The sequence below is a fragment of the Ambystoma mexicanum genome, chromosome 7p (assembly GCF_040938575.1).
Source record: "Ambystoma mexicanum isolate Mex_15411 chromosome 7p, UKY_AmexF1_1, whole genome shotgun sequence".
Lineage (NCBI taxonomy): Eukaryota > Metazoa > Chordata > Amphibia > Caudata > Ambystomatidae > Ambystoma > Ambystoma mexicanum.
In genome coordinates, this window is record NC_090939.1 from 81563890 (window position 1) to 81581743 (window position 17854).

The 17854-nt window shown below is 47.0% G+C and overlaps 1 protein-coding gene across 6 annotated transcripts in view; it reads right to left on the reverse strand.

Annotated features, from left to right (window-relative positions):
- Positions 1–17854, reverse strand: part of STXBP5L (syntaxin binding protein 5L) — a 3950894-nt gene that overhangs the window by 38266 nt on the left and 3894774 nt on the right. The gene's annotated exons all lie outside the window — the stretch shown is intronic.

Consider the following 17854-nt stretch of genomic DNA (forward strand, 5'->3'; position numbering starts at 1 on the left):
TGTAATCCTATATGCATTTGGAAGTCTTCTCCATTCCCTCAAATACCCTTCCATCTGTCAATGCCTGGTGTATTTGTAGCTCAATACATTGGCGCTGCATAACAAACTGGACCCCAAACCATACCACACCAAATTCCTCCATAATCAATCCTCCCACCTAGGGCCCTTTCCCAACATTGCATTCTGCTTTCCAATACTCGGACATCCATCCACACTTTCCCTTCTACCATGGGCCCCACTGAGCCACCCCCGTAATTCCAACATATAATTCTTGGCACCCCCAACTACTATTCAATTCAGCGAGTCGTCACTCTTTTGGGTAAGACGTGTGTCTAGTGGTTACAGCCCTAAGATAAAAATAGAAAAGAAAGGAAAGGGCGTTACATGTATTGATAACTGACACTTCTATGACCATTGCAAGGTACGCCATGACCCTCGTCGAATCTCTACCTATCTCTGCAAGCTCCCAGTAACTATAGGATCCTCAGCCCATACATTTGTAGTGTCATATTCACAAAGAACCATCCCATCTTGTATAAACTGTTATCACATGCAGATGAGGTTCAATATGTTTGTTTTATTCAAGTTATGGGTTGTTCCTCTGACTCGATCGCTGGCAGAAGCGGTGAGTTTGAAATGTCTTCACTGGTGAGGGCATCCTCCACTTGAGGTCCTCCCTCTCAGGTTTCTTGTTTTGTAGGTCTCGTGGGCTATGTCTAGACGCAAACCGTTCAGCTCACTCCCAAACCTCCTGCAGTGATGTAAAAAAAAGACACTGCAGCCTCCCTCCATGACGCCTGTGTTTAGCAGGAAATTACATATATTGCACAGAGGGTGCCTACAGCTTACGTTTAACCTCTTCTGCATAGTCTGCAGAGCGGTGAATCTTATGACATTTTCGAACTGAAAAGGGTCCGCCTATCAAAATTGTCTGTCTCTATAGTTCAGCAGCTTATGGATCAGGGCCATCGAGGAACACCTAGAGGACGCCTTTTAACCAGTGCTTGAAAGGCTCTTTCGGCCACAAAACAACTTGAAAATAATCCTGATTCTGTTAATTGTCACAACCATTTTTTTTAAACAACTATGATGTAGCCCTCACGGTTCTCGGGTAGGCTCACCACGCTGATGTTGTTATGCCAGGAATGCCGCTCCGCATCCTCAGTGCACTCTTCTAATCGGCAAAGTTGTTGCATCAACATGTGTACTTCCATATGAATTGCATCCTTGTTAGTAAAAAAAACAGTGCCCCGACTTCTGTAACTCTTCTAGTGACTTTCTGAAGATCCTACTGAATAAATGACATCTCACTTGCCACTGACCCTATCTTCTCTTCCAATACAGAGCATGCAACCCGATGTGCAGACCTCATGTCCACTGGCGGTCTCTTACCACCTTGCTCACTCTTTTGCATTCCAGGGGCTACCTTGTCCATGTTCTGCGCTCCCGGCTGCAAGCATGTCAAGGTATCCATTTTTGACTGCTGTGCCATTGCGTTGATCTCATAGCATGCTTATTCCCTGCAGATAACTCAATTGCTCTGTAAGGATAACTGGACCTGAACAGAAAGAGTGCAGACTTTATCCTCAATGACTCCACCACTATTTCACTAAGGTCAGTCATACAGTCAAAGGTTGTTTTCCAACAGGTTACCTCGGAAGGCTGAATATACTCATCATATTCTCTCAAGGGCCACCAAATTAATTGCTGCCACATATTAGCTATGCTAGGCAATATATGGGCACAGTGGTAAATGGTAACCCAGCAGTGGCCACGAGGCCATGCAACACAGTATATTTGTTGGCATCCTATATTATCACCATAGACATGCCAACACAATGAGGCCAACGCAATGTAAGATCGACTTGTCGAATTTAAAGTTCTTATCACTCTGAAATCAAAGCAGGAGACGGAGGATGCACCACAGTGTAGCGTTCTCCATGCCACTCCATTGCACAAATCTCCAGTCCTCTGGTTCTCATCTCGACTCGCGTGGGTCTCCTCCCCTACAAGCAATTCCAGGCCCCTCTGCTGCAACCCGTGCTGTACCTGTGATGCAACACCAAGACCGCCATCCAAGACCCGTGTACCTCTTCCTACATGGCACAGAGCCGCCTTTGCCACCTTCCCAGCCAGCTTCCTCCTCATGTATGCGTCACCACTCCCTCCATTGCACTGGACCCCTGGATGTGCTTGGGAACACAACCAAATGGCAACAAATATACAGACAATCCCGCGGACTGAGTGGAAGGAGGGGGCTGCTTAGGGTCCAGGGCCCTGGCCCCGGGGGCACTCGTGCGGGACCACCTCTAGGAACTGTGAACCCTTTCGTACGGGAATATCTCCAGGAACCTTGACCCCCCTTGTGCACACCCTTTATAACAAAACCAGAGGTTAATAAGACTCCATTTTGTAAACCACGGACTCTATTTTGCAATCTTAAAACGGCCATTAAGGTTTCACTCCAGCCTGCTGCCCTCCCTGTTAAGCGAGCACAGTAAGCAAGTTCCTCCCCCCACCTCCCTCACCTGTGCCGTCTCCACAACTGCTCGGTTCCCATTTGAAGGCGAGAATGCAACAAAATCCACACTGTATCATCGGCCTTCCGACTCCCTTCACTGACTCAGATGCAACCCAGAGCATGGGCCAAGAGCTATCCTTCGAAGGGATTGTGTCCTCCGACGTATTCCTTATCTTTGATAACTCGTCTCCAGCTTGCTAAGCCTCGGAAATTTTTGCTCTGTAGAGGGCGCTGCGTGTCAACGTCCGCCGAGTCGATGTCCCTCGACAGCCACCGTATCGCCGCCGACGTCACCATGCCCATAAATAGCCACACGCGGCGTCCGTTGCTCAGTTCTGTTTTTCCGCGCTTCGTGGGGCCTCAGAATATCGTTGCTCAGTTCAGTCAGATACACCTCTTATATTTACTCGATAAAACCAACTCGTTCTCGATGGCTTCTTCATCCGAACCGACGACTCCGCGGTCCGGCTTAAAAAAATGTCGAGACTGCGGAAAGAAAATGTCGATAACTGATCCTCACAGGATCTGCTTGTGGTGCTTGGGAGTCGAGCACCATTGTTCGGAGTGTGAGGACTGCATGTCCATGACGGCAAAAGCCTTGAAGGAGCGCAAGGGGAAGCTCGAGAGAGGTAAGTCAGTCAAAACCTCCTCGAAAGTTTCTTCGGCCAAGTCGAGGCATTCGTCTCCTCGCTGTCTAAACCATTCCCATTCTAGGTCTCGAAGTAGCTCCCACCACTCGTCGAGATCTAGAGACTCAAAGAAGAGACGTCGAATATCCCCTTCCTCGTCATCTTCTGTTTCCCCAGAAAGGGTCTCCTGCCCCACAAAACACAGCTCTCAGGCTGAGTGGGAGGAATTCAGGAAGAAAATGCTAAGCGTCTTCGAGAAAGCAGCCTCGATCCCCTCGAAGACAGCTGAGGGTGATAGCCTGGGTGAAAAACCCAAAAAATCGAAATGCCGCGAGTCGTTGCACCCGGCGAAAGAGTCCACCCGAGGGCGCCACGGGCCATCGAGTAAGAAAGCACCATCTTCGATGCCGTCGTCGAAGATCCCTTCGACGCATGGATTGGCGCCATCGACGATGTTGTCGAAGGGTTTTTCGACGCGTCGATCGAATCGACGCCATCGTCGACATCGACGCCGATAAACCACGGCTACTTCACAGCCAACGGTTATACCAAGAGCCTCCGGCACGACGCCGAGAACGTCATCGACATCCTCAAGTAGAATCCCGATCTTCGAGTTCTTCGTGGCCTCTTCCAGTTTTCTCAACGCCTTTCTCAGCGCCTTCGAAGCCTTTCACGTTGACATCGACGACATCGACGTTTTCTCGCCCAATAATGACGAGTTTGGCTCCTTCTGCCTTATAAATGGGTTTTACACCATTTCTGAGGTCAGAGTACCCCAGATTGAAGATAATCTATGAAGAAGGGGAGGATTCTGACCAGGAAAGACCCTTCGGGCTGCAGAGGACCACACCACCTGTTTCAGAGGATTTTACCTCTGAGGAAAGAAGGTGGAAAGACCTACAGGAATCATTACATGAGGCAAGTGGGCTGGACACTTCCCCAGAAGTTGAATTTGTCAAACCAGACCCAGGGGAACATGCCGAAACCCCCTATAGAACCATGATGGCAAGGATTATTGAATTCATGGGTTGGTCTGCGCCTTCACCTGTTTTTCAACAGGATGACCTTACAGACATACTAGACAAAGGTCCACAGGAGGATCCTGTGGTCCCCTTCCATGCAGCCTTACAAAGGAAGATTTCATCAAATTGGGAAACTCCTGAGGTTATCCTTGCAGTCAATAAAAGATTGTCAGCCAAGTATAGGGTAGCTGCGGCTGACCCTGAATATTTATCAAAACACCCGACTCCAGAGAGCCTGGTGGTTCAAGCGGCAACTTCATCAAGCAGCAGATCCGCTTACCCTACTGTCCCACAGGATAGAGATGACAAAAGGTACGATTCTATGGCAAAAAAGTATTTTCTGCTTGTAGTAGGCGTTGAAGTCCATCAACGCCACTTGTACGCTCGCCAGATTCAGTCACACACTGTGGGCGTGTGCTTCATCAGCGGCTGACCGCATACTGGAAGGAGAGGAAAGGGAAGCCTTCCTTAACATCATTAAAGATGGCAAAGATGCCATGTGCGAATCTCTTCAAACTGGCATAGATTCCGCTGACAGTATCAGCAGGGCCATGGCGGCAAGTACTACAATCCGCAGGCATGCGTGGTTGCGAAAGTCTGGCTTTGCTCCAGTTGTACAGGCCAGACTTTTGAATATGCCCTTTGACGGATCTTCTTTATTCGGTAAAAAGGCTGATGACAGTCTGGAAAAGTTGCAAACAGCTAAAGCTGCAGCAAAATCTTTAGGAGCTGAAATCCGCCAAACTCCTTTTCGCCCCTCAGGAACCTCTGGGAGAGGAAAGTCCTTTCGCTATTATTCCACATTCGGGAAAGGCACAGGACAGCCGGCTCAAAGAGGCCAAAGGAGATCCACCCGAGGTGGACGGGTCAAAAGTACTAAGGCCACAGCAGCAGCAGGTGCCTCTTTACCCTCGGCATCTGCATCAGCCGCCCCCAAACCACTCTGAGGTCTTTCCACACAAAACACCTGTAGGGGGCAGGTTAACTCACCATCTGACGGAATGGCAGGCTATTACGTCAGATGCTTGGGCATTGGAGACAGTTGCCCAGGGTTATTGCCTACCCTTTCTACACATCCCTCAGAGTCATCGACCGGGGCACAACTCTCTAAAAGCTCCAGATCCGCTCCTCTTGCAGGAAAATGTAGACCTGCTAGAGAAAGGTGCCACAGAACCGGTACCTGTAGCGGAGAGGAACAAGGGCTGGTACTCCCCCTACTTTCTCATACCAAAGAAGGACGGAGGACTGAGACCCATCTTGGACTTAAGAGAATTGAACAAGTTCCTCAGGAAGGACAAGTTCAAGATGGTAACTCTCTCTCAGATCCTTCAGGCCCTCCAGATCCAGGACTGGCTGGTATCTCTGGACCTCCAGGATGCTTATTTCCATGTGCCAATCCATCTCAAACACAGGAGATACCCGAGGTTCGCAATTGGCGGCTCTCATTATCAATTTCGAGTTCTGCCATTTGGGCTGACCTCCACCCCGAGGGTCTTCACCAAGCTAATGTCGGTAGTGGCTGCAAGTCTAAGGAGGGAAGGGATCCACGTCTACCCTACCGGGACGATTGGCTGATCAGAGCTGTATCTTCGGAACAAGCTCAGATCCAGCTAGATTATGTCTGGCACTTCCTTCACAAACTGGGCTTCTCCCTCAATTTAAAGAAGTCACAGATGATACCATCACAGAGACTCCAGTTCATAGGAGCGGTCCTGGACACTTTCCTGGGAAAAGCCTCACCACCAGAGATGAGGGCTCAAGATATTCTGCAGATGGTCAACAAGTTTCAAAATGCCCAACATCTCCCAGCCTTTGACTTTTTCAGGTTGCTAGGCCTCATGGCATCCTGCATCTTCCTTGTGCCAGAGGCTCGCCTAAGAATGAGATCTCTCCAGACGGCACTAAGGACCCAGTGGTCACAATACTCAGGAAGAATGACAGATCTCCTCCGGATTCCGGACAAGGTAGCCCACGACCTTCAATGGTGGGCCTATCCAGAGAACATCTTGAAAGGAGACCGGTTTTGGCAACCATGGCCGGAGATAACTGTAGTCACAGACGCCTCATTCGCGGGGTGGGGAGCCTATGCCAACGACTTGACCATCGGCGGTCATTGGTCTCCATCGGAGTCCAGACTACACATCAACCTATTGGAGGTGAGAGCGATCAGACTAGCGCTGAAAGCTTTCCTGCCATCATTACAGGGGAGAAATGTCCTGATAATGACGGACAACACGGTGGCCATGCACTACCTCAACAAAAGAGGAGGCGTAGGGTCACTGCCACTGTGCAGAGAGGCAATGCAGCTCTGATTTTGGACAATTCAGGAAGGAATCTCTCTATCGGCAGTCCACCTAGCCGGAGAGAAGAATTTGACAGCGGACGCTCTGAGCAGGCAGAGCACAGTCTCCCATGAGTGGGAGCTAGCTCAGGAAGTCCTTCAAGAGATCTTCACCCTTTGGGGAACCCCTCAGGTGGATCTGTTCGCCACCAGCACCAACAGGAAGTGCGATCTGTTCTGTTCAAGGGAATTTCCCCCGAGAGGAGCTCTAGGGGACGCGTTCGTAGTGGACTGGGAGTTCCCACTCCTTTAGCGTTTCCACCAGTCCCTGTTATTCCTCAAATGATCAGGAGGTTGAGAAGATTCCGGAAAACCATGATCCTAATTGCCCCGGACTGGGCCAGGAGAATGTGGTACCTGGACCTTCTAGATATGTCCATCTGTCCTCCAATCCGTCTTCCACTCAAAGAGAATCTTCTCTCACAGAAGAGAGGTCAGGTTCTCCATCCAGACATCAGAACCCTCAACCTTCACGCTTGGCTTCTGAAAGGGTGAGGTACAAGGATTGGGACATCCCTGATGACATCATTGAGGTGTTGCTTTCGGCCAGAAGGCCAGCAACAAAGTCTTTATACCGCTGCCGTTGGAACAAATTATGCAGCTGGTGTAGAGAAGAGAATATCGACCCTTTTTCATGTGGTACACCAACGGTGTTATCGTTTCTACTCTACTTGGCAAACTCAGGCCTTCAAGTTGGCACTGTAAAAGGCTATCTCGCATCACTATCAATCTTCTAGCGCACTGTGGAGGAACCATTTTATTTCAAACTACCCCTAGTAATACAATTTCTCAAGGGATTAACTAATGTTTATCCTCCAAGACCATTCCAAGTTCCCTTATGGGACTTAAATTTAGTCTTAAATTTCCTAATGGGTACTCCCTTCGAACCACTCCATTCTTGTTCGCTGAGATTTCTCACTCTTAAAACCGTCCCATTGGTAGCACTAACATCTGCTAGGAGGGTGAGCGAATTACAAGCTCTTTCTTGTAAACCACCCCATACAATTTTCCAGAAGGACAAAGTTGTCCTACAGGTGAAGCCTAATTTCCTCCCAAAGGTGGTTTCTGAATTTCACATCACTCAGAAAATGACCTTACCTTCGTTCTACCCTCCTCCCCATCCGGGGAAAGAGGAAGAAAGGCTACATAGGCTGGACCCAAGGCGAGCTCTAAGCTTTTACATCAGCAGACTGGCTAGGATTAGGCAAGCAGACCAACTGTTTGTAGGATACTCAGGTCACAAGTTGGGACTACCCATAACAAAACAGACCATTTCCAGGTGGATTATTTTGGCCATTCTGGAATGTTACAAACTTCCAGGGAAAGAGCCACCCCAAAATCTTAGGGCTCATTCAACCAGGGGTATTGCAGCCTCTTCGGCCCTCCAAAGAGGGGTACCGGTCCGAGACATATGTGCGGCTGCCACATGGTCATCCGCACATACATTCACAAGATGTTACAACCTGTATTCCTCCACTAGTCAAGAGACCAGCTTTGGCAAAGCCGTATTACATTTGGTTCATTCCTAAAAGGGATACATGACATTATTACTCCCAACTCCAATTACATGCCACTGCTATGGGAGTCTATCAAAGATAAGGAATAAGTCGGAGGACACAATCCCTTCGGAGAACAAGTTACTTCTTACCTTGTAACGTTCTTTCGATCGGATGTTCCTCCGACGTATTCCTTATCGCCCCTCCCATCCATTCCCGCAGTAATACTTCCCTTGTGGTTGCAGCTTACGCTCCTTCAAGGTCAATAACCAATTCAGGCATGACTTATCTTATGCTACAAAATGGAACTGAGCAACGGACGCCCCGCCTGGCTATTTATGGGCATGGTGACATTGGCGCCGATACGGTGGCTGTAGAGGGACATCGACTCGGCAGACATCGACACGCAGCGCCCTCTACAGAGAAAACATTTCCGAGGCCAGCAAGCTGGAGACGAATGATCAAAGATAAGGAATACGTCGGAGGAACATCCCATCGAAAGAACGTTACAAGGTAAGAAGTAACTTGTTCATCTCTATAAACTGCCCCACACCCCACAGACCCTGGCCATATAAACAATCCCAGTGCCCTCCAGGGCAAAACCAACAGTTGAAAAAGACCTGTAAACCGGTCAGCCTATTTTGACTCTAGTATGGATAAAAGTAAATGCGCTTTTCTTCTTGTGCAAAATCATACAAACCTGATGATTACCTAAGAAGGCCTATGAGTGAACACTGTAAATACATATACATGTGTAACTGGAAGTCACTATGCTAACCTGCTATGTTGAAAGCACAATGTATGTTGACCTATGATTCTGAAATGCTCATAACACTAATTGCAACATTATAATGTTTAACCAAATATAAATCTGTACATACTAGCACAATGCTACCTCATTTTTTTGATAAAAAGCTGAATGTAAATACAACATATAAGTATAATGCAAAAGTCAACCACTCCGAGTTAGCTGTGCCCCCAGTTAAAGGCACTCCCATAGACCCATCGCTGCGATCTGCACGTTAATTAACAAGTGAATTTCGAGTTAAAGACATGTGTGGTTTTCAATGACTCCTTAATGAATCCTCCGTTTCCCTTTTTGTTATAATGAGAATGCCTAGTTAAATGAAGATAAAATCATGCTCCACACCCGTGTGATTGAAGTACAAAACAGCCAGCCACGTGTTAAAAGCAGTATGTTAAGTGTGTCCTGATAGACCCCGAGCTATTGTATAATATGTAACCAGACTGCACCAGGGGCCTCGATCTGTCCCAGTCCATCTGGGTGTCAAGAGAGTTAGTGATATTTGGATATTCGATCATTGAACCCCGACAAGGAAATGTATGCTTATCATGATATGTACCTTTTGCGACCTGGTCATCCTAGCCATATATTCTAAATTCCCCTTGTTGGTACCAAAGAGACACCTCCGTCCATACGCTGACCCCTTGTGCTCTACGCCCTAGTCAATATATTCCTAATATGTTTGAACAAAGGGAGCATTACCTTTGATGTGAAATGGTTAATTCATGACCGGCAATAAATAAACCTGCCTTAGAACCCTGTTTTCACAAGTGTTAAGATACAGACCTTGTCACCAGACGAGCAGGTCAAAGTTCTGAATGGATGAGAATGTGTGGCCACAAGGGCAAATGTTGTGAAGATAGGATGTCAAAGACTACACAAAGAATCGACATAAAATAACAGGCTGATGATCATGCCATCCCAAGATGCCTCCTTTTGGAAAGGCACAGCAATGGCTTTAGTGCTCACAGCATGATCGTGCAAGTCACTGGAAATAAACATTTCGCGGGTTTTGTACGTTTATACAATAGCTACAACCATCCAACGAGCAATTGCTGCTTTAGGAACTTGATGGCCAGGTGATGAGCCTCCAACTGTCACAAAAAGAGCTTCCGACTGACAAAAAGACTGGTTCGTGCAAGGTAATATTTTAGCTCCCTTTTGACATCAAGGCAGTGAAGGGTTTCCTCTGCTCTGACAGAAGATGAGCGGACAAACTTCCTGATTAACATGTTAGGAGTTCAAATCAATAACTTACCTGTTAATGAACACGCAAAAGGTGGACGAGGTCCGGAATTACCTAAAAAGGTTCCCTGACAAGGCTCTGCGCACAGCATATCTAAGAGCGTGACTGAACGTCCTGAAAACAAATGAGGTATTAGCATTCATAAAAAAATCTTTGAGCAACAGATGTCGCTTTTGCAAGGACACAAATCAAGTTGAGTCGGTGTGACATCTCCTTCTATTATGTCCAGGGACTGCAAACTTGCGACTCACATACCTGCAACACCACAGGCACAAACAGTTTACACTCAACGAAGAATCCTGGTGGAATTGGATGATGAGTGGAGATAATACATCTCTGACCATCGTTACTTCAAAGTTTCTACAGAGCTTGAACTTAGAGGAAAAAGCACAAACCACGAGTCCTTAAGTAGTAAAATCAACGGAACGAACTAAAAGAAAATCAATCATAGGTATAAGGAGTCCACCAGGAGAACAGATGATGACGTAAGACTGGGCACAGCGAATCTCCACTACAGTTTCTATCATGAATTTCGCTGCACCATTTGTAAAAATTGTCAAAGTAACAATTATAAACAAATTAAAAAAAAAAAAAACTATGTTAAAGGATATTTAGTGGTCCGCAGGCACTCTGTTGGATCTGAAAGAAAGAGGGCTAGGTTAGGGTGCATCAGTAGGACACAGTTTGGAGAAAGAGCAAGGGAGCTGTGATGTGCTGTTGGCAGCCTCAGTTTGGTTATCACCGTTTGCTGAGCTTTTTGGTGTGCTATCCGGTCTGAGTCTGTTGTGTGCTGTTGTGTAGGGCTCTGGGTGCTGAGTTTGTTGTTGCAGTGTAGTGAAGTGTGTGCGGGTTGCTGAGGTTTAACGGGACATGCACCCCTGGGTGCTGCTTCTCAGAAGCTCAAAGAGAGGATTCAGGGGCTAGGGCTGGTGGATGTCTGGTGTACGTACAGGGGCTCGGAAGGGGGATGTACATAATATTCATAAGTCCACAGGACACTATCTCGCATAGATTACATCTGGGTGTCAGCTCAGCTGGCGGGGCGGACTCGGGAGGTAACTCTGGGAGCGATTGCTCTGTTTGATCATGCCCCTCTGGATACAACCGTTTATTTGTCTGAGGGCTAGAGGAGGCATTGGCAATGGTCCCTACCGGAATGGAGACTCACGGACACTGTCCTGTCAGCAACTGTGGGGGGAAAAATCCAGACCTATTTCCGGGGAAAACGCATGCCTGACACCACCCCAGGGAACTGGTGAGATGCCTTCAAGGTGATAATCGGGGGAGAGCCGATTGATCTCAAGACCTCCAGTGACAAACAAACCAGGAAATAGGAAGAAGATCTGGAAGCACAATTAAAAAATATCATGCCCCAAATGTGGAACTGCACAGTGAGAGCCACGCTGAAAAGCTACAGGACAATCAGGGGCCAACTGGATCTGCTGAGGGCCAAGAGGAGTGGAGCCTCCTTAATGTAAGGCAGAGATTCTATGTGAGGGGGACCGGGTAAGCTACTAGCGAGGCAGCTTCGACCGAGGGGAGTGGCCCAGACTATCCTGTGAATCTGGGATGACACAGGGGAAAACGTAGTAGAGAGAGGGAATTCACAGGTGCTTTGAACGCTTCTATGGTGCTCTCTACACCTCGGACAGGCCTCAGGAAGACCTACAGAAAGCATAACTGAACAAAGTAGCATTACCAATCTTGTCAGGGGCAGATAGAGCGGCACTAGAAGGAGACATCACTGAGGGGATTTGCGTAGCTATTGGGAAACTCCCCCCGCATAAAGCCCCAGGGCCAGATGGTTTCACGGTCGCCATTTACAAAAAGTACCGATTTATTCTTGCCCCACACTTAGCACGACTATATAAATCTTTTGAGGTGGGAGGGGGGCATCACAGAGTCCATGGACCAAGCTAAACTAGTGGTGTTCCTGGAGCCAAGCAAAGATCCAACGAGTTGTGGCTCATACCACCCAATAGCTTTGATGAACATCGATTTTGGTAACAGAAGGGACAGCCCTAGAATCGACAGGGCTGTGGGCTATATGAAATAGAGACACAAGGGGGGGCGTCAAAAGTAAACTGTTTATATTTCATTTCATTCATATAAACATTGTGATGTTTTGTCATGTTTGACACAATTGGAATTATTTCTGTGTACAAATCAGGCTTTAATAAATTAAGAGCAAAAACGCCTGTGTTACTTCAGGCTCAACCATATTGATTATTTTGCTGTACAAAAAGTATCAATCTATTCTTGCCCCACACTTAGTGCGACTATATAACGTTTTTGGGGTGGAAGGGGGCATCAAAGAGTCCTTGGACCAAGCTAAGGTAGTGGTGTTCCTGGAGCCAGGCAAAGATCCACCGTGTTGTGGCTCATAACACCCAATAGCTTTGATGAACATCGATGCCAAGATCTATACTAAGATCCTGGCAACTAGACTCAAAGGTTTACTCCCGGACCTTATTCACCCCGACCAGTCAGGATTGATCAGGTCCCGGCAAACATTGGATAACACAAGGCTGGTGTGCCATATGGTGGAAAAGGTCACTAAACATGGGATTCCGGCTGTCATGCTTGCCTTGGATGCTGTGAAAGCGTTCGACCGCATGGAGTGGTTGTTTCTCTTTTGTACCATGTCGCGCATGGAGTTTGGTGAGAGGTTTCTCCGACAAGTGCAGGCAAACTATCAAGTGTCAACCTTGCGCTTATCCATGAATGGACAACTCTCTTGTCCCATACGCTTAGAGAGGGGAACCAAGCAGGGCTGTCAGCTTTCACCCTTATTTTCTTAGAACCCTTCCTACAGCGCCTGCAAGAGGCACCTGCGGCGAATGGCATCCCGTTTGGGGGGATGTTCCACAAGACAATGGCGTTTGCCAATGACATGCTCCTGGCTCTTTCAGTACTGGCGGCATCTCTCGAAGCAGTTGCAGCAGAGATTGGGTCCTTTGACAAGGTGTTGGGACTAAAAATCAATGAGCATAATTTAGAGGTGCTGAAACTCATGCTGCCGAGGGAGGCGCTGAGAGATGCACAGGGGCACTCCCTGTGTCAGTGGGCGAAGGAAAGAATTAAATATCTGCTGGTCCACACACAATCTTTGGAGGCCCTTTATAAGGCGAACTATCCCCACCTCCTTAGCGCTTTGAAGAGAGATTCGACACGCTGGAACCCTCTCCATATTTCATGGATGGGGCGGATGGCCTCGATTAGAATGGCGACCCTCCCGAGCTTCCTCTACTATTTTCAGGCTTTACCGGTTCCCCTTCCCCGTTTCCGGTCGCTTAATCAACTCCTATCTGTTTTTATTTGGAGTGATAAAAAATCTTGGGTGGCGCTGCAGGTACTTTTGACCCTGAGGAGCAAAGGGGGACTCGCGCTTCCAGACTTTAGACCAAGCCGCCCAATTACTGGTGTTGAAGCAGTGGTTATCAGGGTAGGACAGCAAACTGTGGGTGCGCATGGACAGATCGATGGTGGGGGCCCCCATGGCAGAGGTGCTGTGGCTGGTTAAACCAGACTGGCCAGCTAGCATGGGGGTGTTACAAATTATGGCACTGGTGGGGGAGGCGTGGGACGACTGAATAAAACGAGGGGGGTATCGACTTTCCCGGGCCCATTCACACCATTATTCGTGAATCCACAGTTCACGCCGGGAATGGAAGCAGGGGCATTTGAGAAGTGGAAAGCAGCTGGGTGCACGTGACTCAGAGATGTTATGCAGCTACCAGAAATTTGGCCTCTCCGAAGGAGATAGGCTCTGGTACTACCACCTCAGGTACTGGGTGCTGCACCCTCCTAACAAACTAGCGGTGTGCAGACAATTCACTGTGCTCGAGAGATACATCACATCCCACGCAGACGCCATAATCACTGATGGGGCAATGAAGGGGACATGGCCCTGCATGGGGAAATGGGAAAGGACGCTGGCATGGCAAATTTTGCAGGAGGAATGGGACTTCCTGTGGGGGTAACATTCCCAAGCTCACCCGGTCAATTCAATTATAAGGGGCTCCCAATGGCACTACAGCCCGGAGAGACTGGGGTCCATGTATCCGGGGGCTTCGTCGGACTGCTGGAGAGGCTGCATGGGGCGAAGGGATTGGGCCCGCATATGGTGGTTGTGCTCGGCATTACTACCCTTTTAGGAGCAGGTGAGAGAGTCAATCAAATAAATGACAAATCTAGACTTACCGCTGGGGATGGAGGAGTGCATGCTGGGCCTATGGGAAAGGAACGCGGCACTGCAGGGGAGGACACTTTTTAAGGCATGTATGATTATGGTGCTGGCAACGCAACAGGTGGTTGCCCGAAATGTAAAAGCAAGGCAGCCCCAACACTTCATGAATGGCTGCTTAAGATCAGGCACATCCTAGTAAAAGAGTGTGTTAGGTATAACATCCAGGTGGACTACACAGAATTCGGTGAGGATTGGGGGGATGGTGTTGACATATCTCTGGGAAGAAATGACCTGCTTCAAATGTGCCTGTAGAACATCAGGATTTTGGACATTACCAAATATTTCTACTGAGACTGTGACTCTAGGGTCAAAGATATAATAGACCTTTGAAAAGAAAAGAAAAGGCTCTCCCTTGGGATGAAGTGACAATACCTAGAGAATCGTCACACCTTGCAATACCAGTGAACCTGAGGGTAGACCCAGGTGGACAGGACCATGCCCTTAAATTAGATTAAAATAATGTTTTGAGAAAGAAAGTAGCAGAGCCAATTCAGATGGCCATGTTTGTTGACTCCTTGGCTATTCAATATTACAATCTATGTTTTAGTATGTGATCTTCCTCTGGGCCACTCACACTCAACACAATGCAAGGTGGTGTCACAAATAAAGATGCAAATACAAACATTTGTCTTTTACACTGCACATTGGAAGTCATGTGGAAGGTACAATATTTAAGCGACTGATGCCAGATTTACTGCACATAAAATCAAATGGATGAGGGGCGGCACCACATGGTCCAGGGAATAGTCTATAATAATATGAAAGTTCAAATTAAATTGCAATTTAATATTTAGAATCTCTACTGACAAAAAGGATTCAGTGAACCTTAAGTGAATTTGGCATGTGCCTAGTCTGGACATCAACACATTTCAACAGCCAGACAAGAGTAATCCATTCTCATAAAACCATAATGTAGTTCAGCTCTTGCAAGACTCATAACCTGATATCAAACCATGAACCGTACCACTCTTCTCACAGATGTGGATGCAAAGACAGAAGTAGGGTGAGCTGTAGGATTTAGCTAGGAGGGCAATATGCAGTGGGAAGTGGTGGCTACGAAGAAGGAAAGCAGCAGTAACATAACATCATGAGAAAATAAATAAAATGAGAATATTGTGCGGTTAGTAGCCAAACCATTCTGGCCATGTTTTCCACAACAACAACAAAAAATAAACAGATATTCAACACAATTGGAGATTATTAGCTGCCGAAATGTTCATCTGCCAAGATAGGATCAAATGGAATATTGGCATAAATGGCCTGTGCTTCCCTGGCAGGGTGTAATGTATGTACTCTTCGTCCCTTCCTCACGAGGTGCTGCACAAGCTCACCTTGTGATGGAAGGACGAATAGAATGTTCTAACACGGGACGAGAATGCGAGTTTCAAATGCAGCTGTTCAGTTGCTACCCATGGTCGGTGGGGCCTGTCCACTTATACTTTGCTCTAAGCATATAATTAAATATTCAAGTAACGTCATATGTTTCCTGGTTTTATCTTCCCCACTTCAAGTGGCGACGAGGATGGGATTCAGGCCCCACCGCCCCTTTTGTTGAGAGCGTTACTGCCTGCATACTTCCTCCTGATTTCTCCCTCCAACGGTCTTCCAGCGACACACCCATGAGCGTGTAGCAGGCCTGCAGTTGTTCAAAAACTGTGGCCACTCCGCTCGGTTTGTCAGCTGTGCCATAAGCGTGTAGCAGGCCCTGCAGCTGTGCTAAAAGCTGTGGCCGCTCCGCTCCATCAGTTTCCAGTTCTTGTTCGTGAGCGCTGGAGCGCTATCCACAAGTGAGTGCCTGCGCGACTCTGTTTGTTTTCCTTCGTGCTGCGTGTGCTTTCTTCCGGATACGCTTTATTGCTGCATTGAATCTCTACCGTACTACACAGTACACGAGAGCAAGCACTTCTGCAAGTCAAAACGTCTCTTACCGTATAATACAGCATATAAGGGCAAGTACATTTGCCAATGCAGTTGTATTGACATTGAGAAGGAAATAATATGGATAACAGTCGTTTTGTTCAAGCACAGTTTGCTGGACATATGTTCCCTTTTGGCAATTTGGAGGTACTGATGCTGAATTTACTTTGATAATTAAAGGCTACAATCACGCATTTAATCATCCCAGCACACCTGTGTGATATATATCCACCATGGCTTTCAGTAGTGTGCCACCGCCCATGTTCTTTCTGTCAGATGTTGGCGAGCCGGCAATTCCATGGAAGAGGTGGATTAAAATGTTTGAACATTACGCTCGTGTTGTGTGTGGCCAAAACTTTTAAGTTTGAAGATTTGTCGGATCTACCTCCTGATGAAGATATTGATTTAAATGAATATGAACGATCAGTGAAGAAAATGGGCAAGCATTATGAAAAGAAACTAAGTACCATCCTGGAACGTTATAAGTTTGGGAAGAGAACTCAAGGAGAAGGTGAAAGTATAGAACAATACATTACAAATTTGAGGAAATTGGCTAAAACATGCAATTTCAATGCCCAACTGGATGAGAGATTGAGGGATCAATTCATGTTGGAGTGTAGGAGCAGAAAAGTGAGAGAAAGGTTGTGGGCTGAAGATGATCCCAGCTTGGACACAGTTTTACGCGTGGCCAAAGAAGTAGAACACACCGAAAGGTGCGTCAAGGAATTGGAAAACAGACTACAAACCACTGAAATTAAGCATAAAATCTCCAAAGATAAGACTACTATACCCACGGCGATCAAGGATAATGAGTCCATTGCTCAAGTAACAGAAAATTCTGGTAAAAGATACAAGTCAGGAAGGAGTGGAAGATTGCCTTGGAATGACGATAAAAGAAAAAGACTGAACCTTAGGGTCAGCAATGGTGATGGGAGGAAGAAAAGTCCACGCAGACGAGGAGATGACCCTAGAAGGAAGAATACAGGGAGATGTTTTAGATGTGATAGCATGGATCATTGGGCGGATAACCCAGAATGCCCTGCCCTGAAAATTATATATGGGAAATGCAAAGGTAAAGGTCATTACGCCCGATGTTGCAGAATACAGAACACTTCCACTAATTGGATAGGCAATGATGAATGTAGTGATGAAGATGGAGAAGAATGCGTATTTGTCGTAACTGATGAGGAAAATGAACAAGAAATGGAAAGTCCCAAAGCTGTAGTGTGTGTTGATGGAACTGACATGCACATGATGATTGATTCGGGGGCTAAGTACACTCGGATACCACAAAATCTCTGGGACAGAAAGAAACATGAGTATCTACATGAACCAGAGATAAGACCCAGAGCATATGGTGAAGTTAAAATAGATGTCATTGGATGGTTCGGGGGAGCACTCAAGTTCAAAGAGAGGAGAGCCAATGGGAAAATATACATAACAAAGAAAGGAAGAACACCTTTGTTAAGCTGGACTCACCAGAGCAAACTAAAAGTAAAATTAGATGCCGCATCTGACGAAGCAGTATATTCAATTGAAAGTGGCACTGGAGGAATCCAAAGAGTTGAAAGACCACTGATAATGTTGACATGATGAAGGAAATTTTCAGAGAGGAAATTGGATGCCTG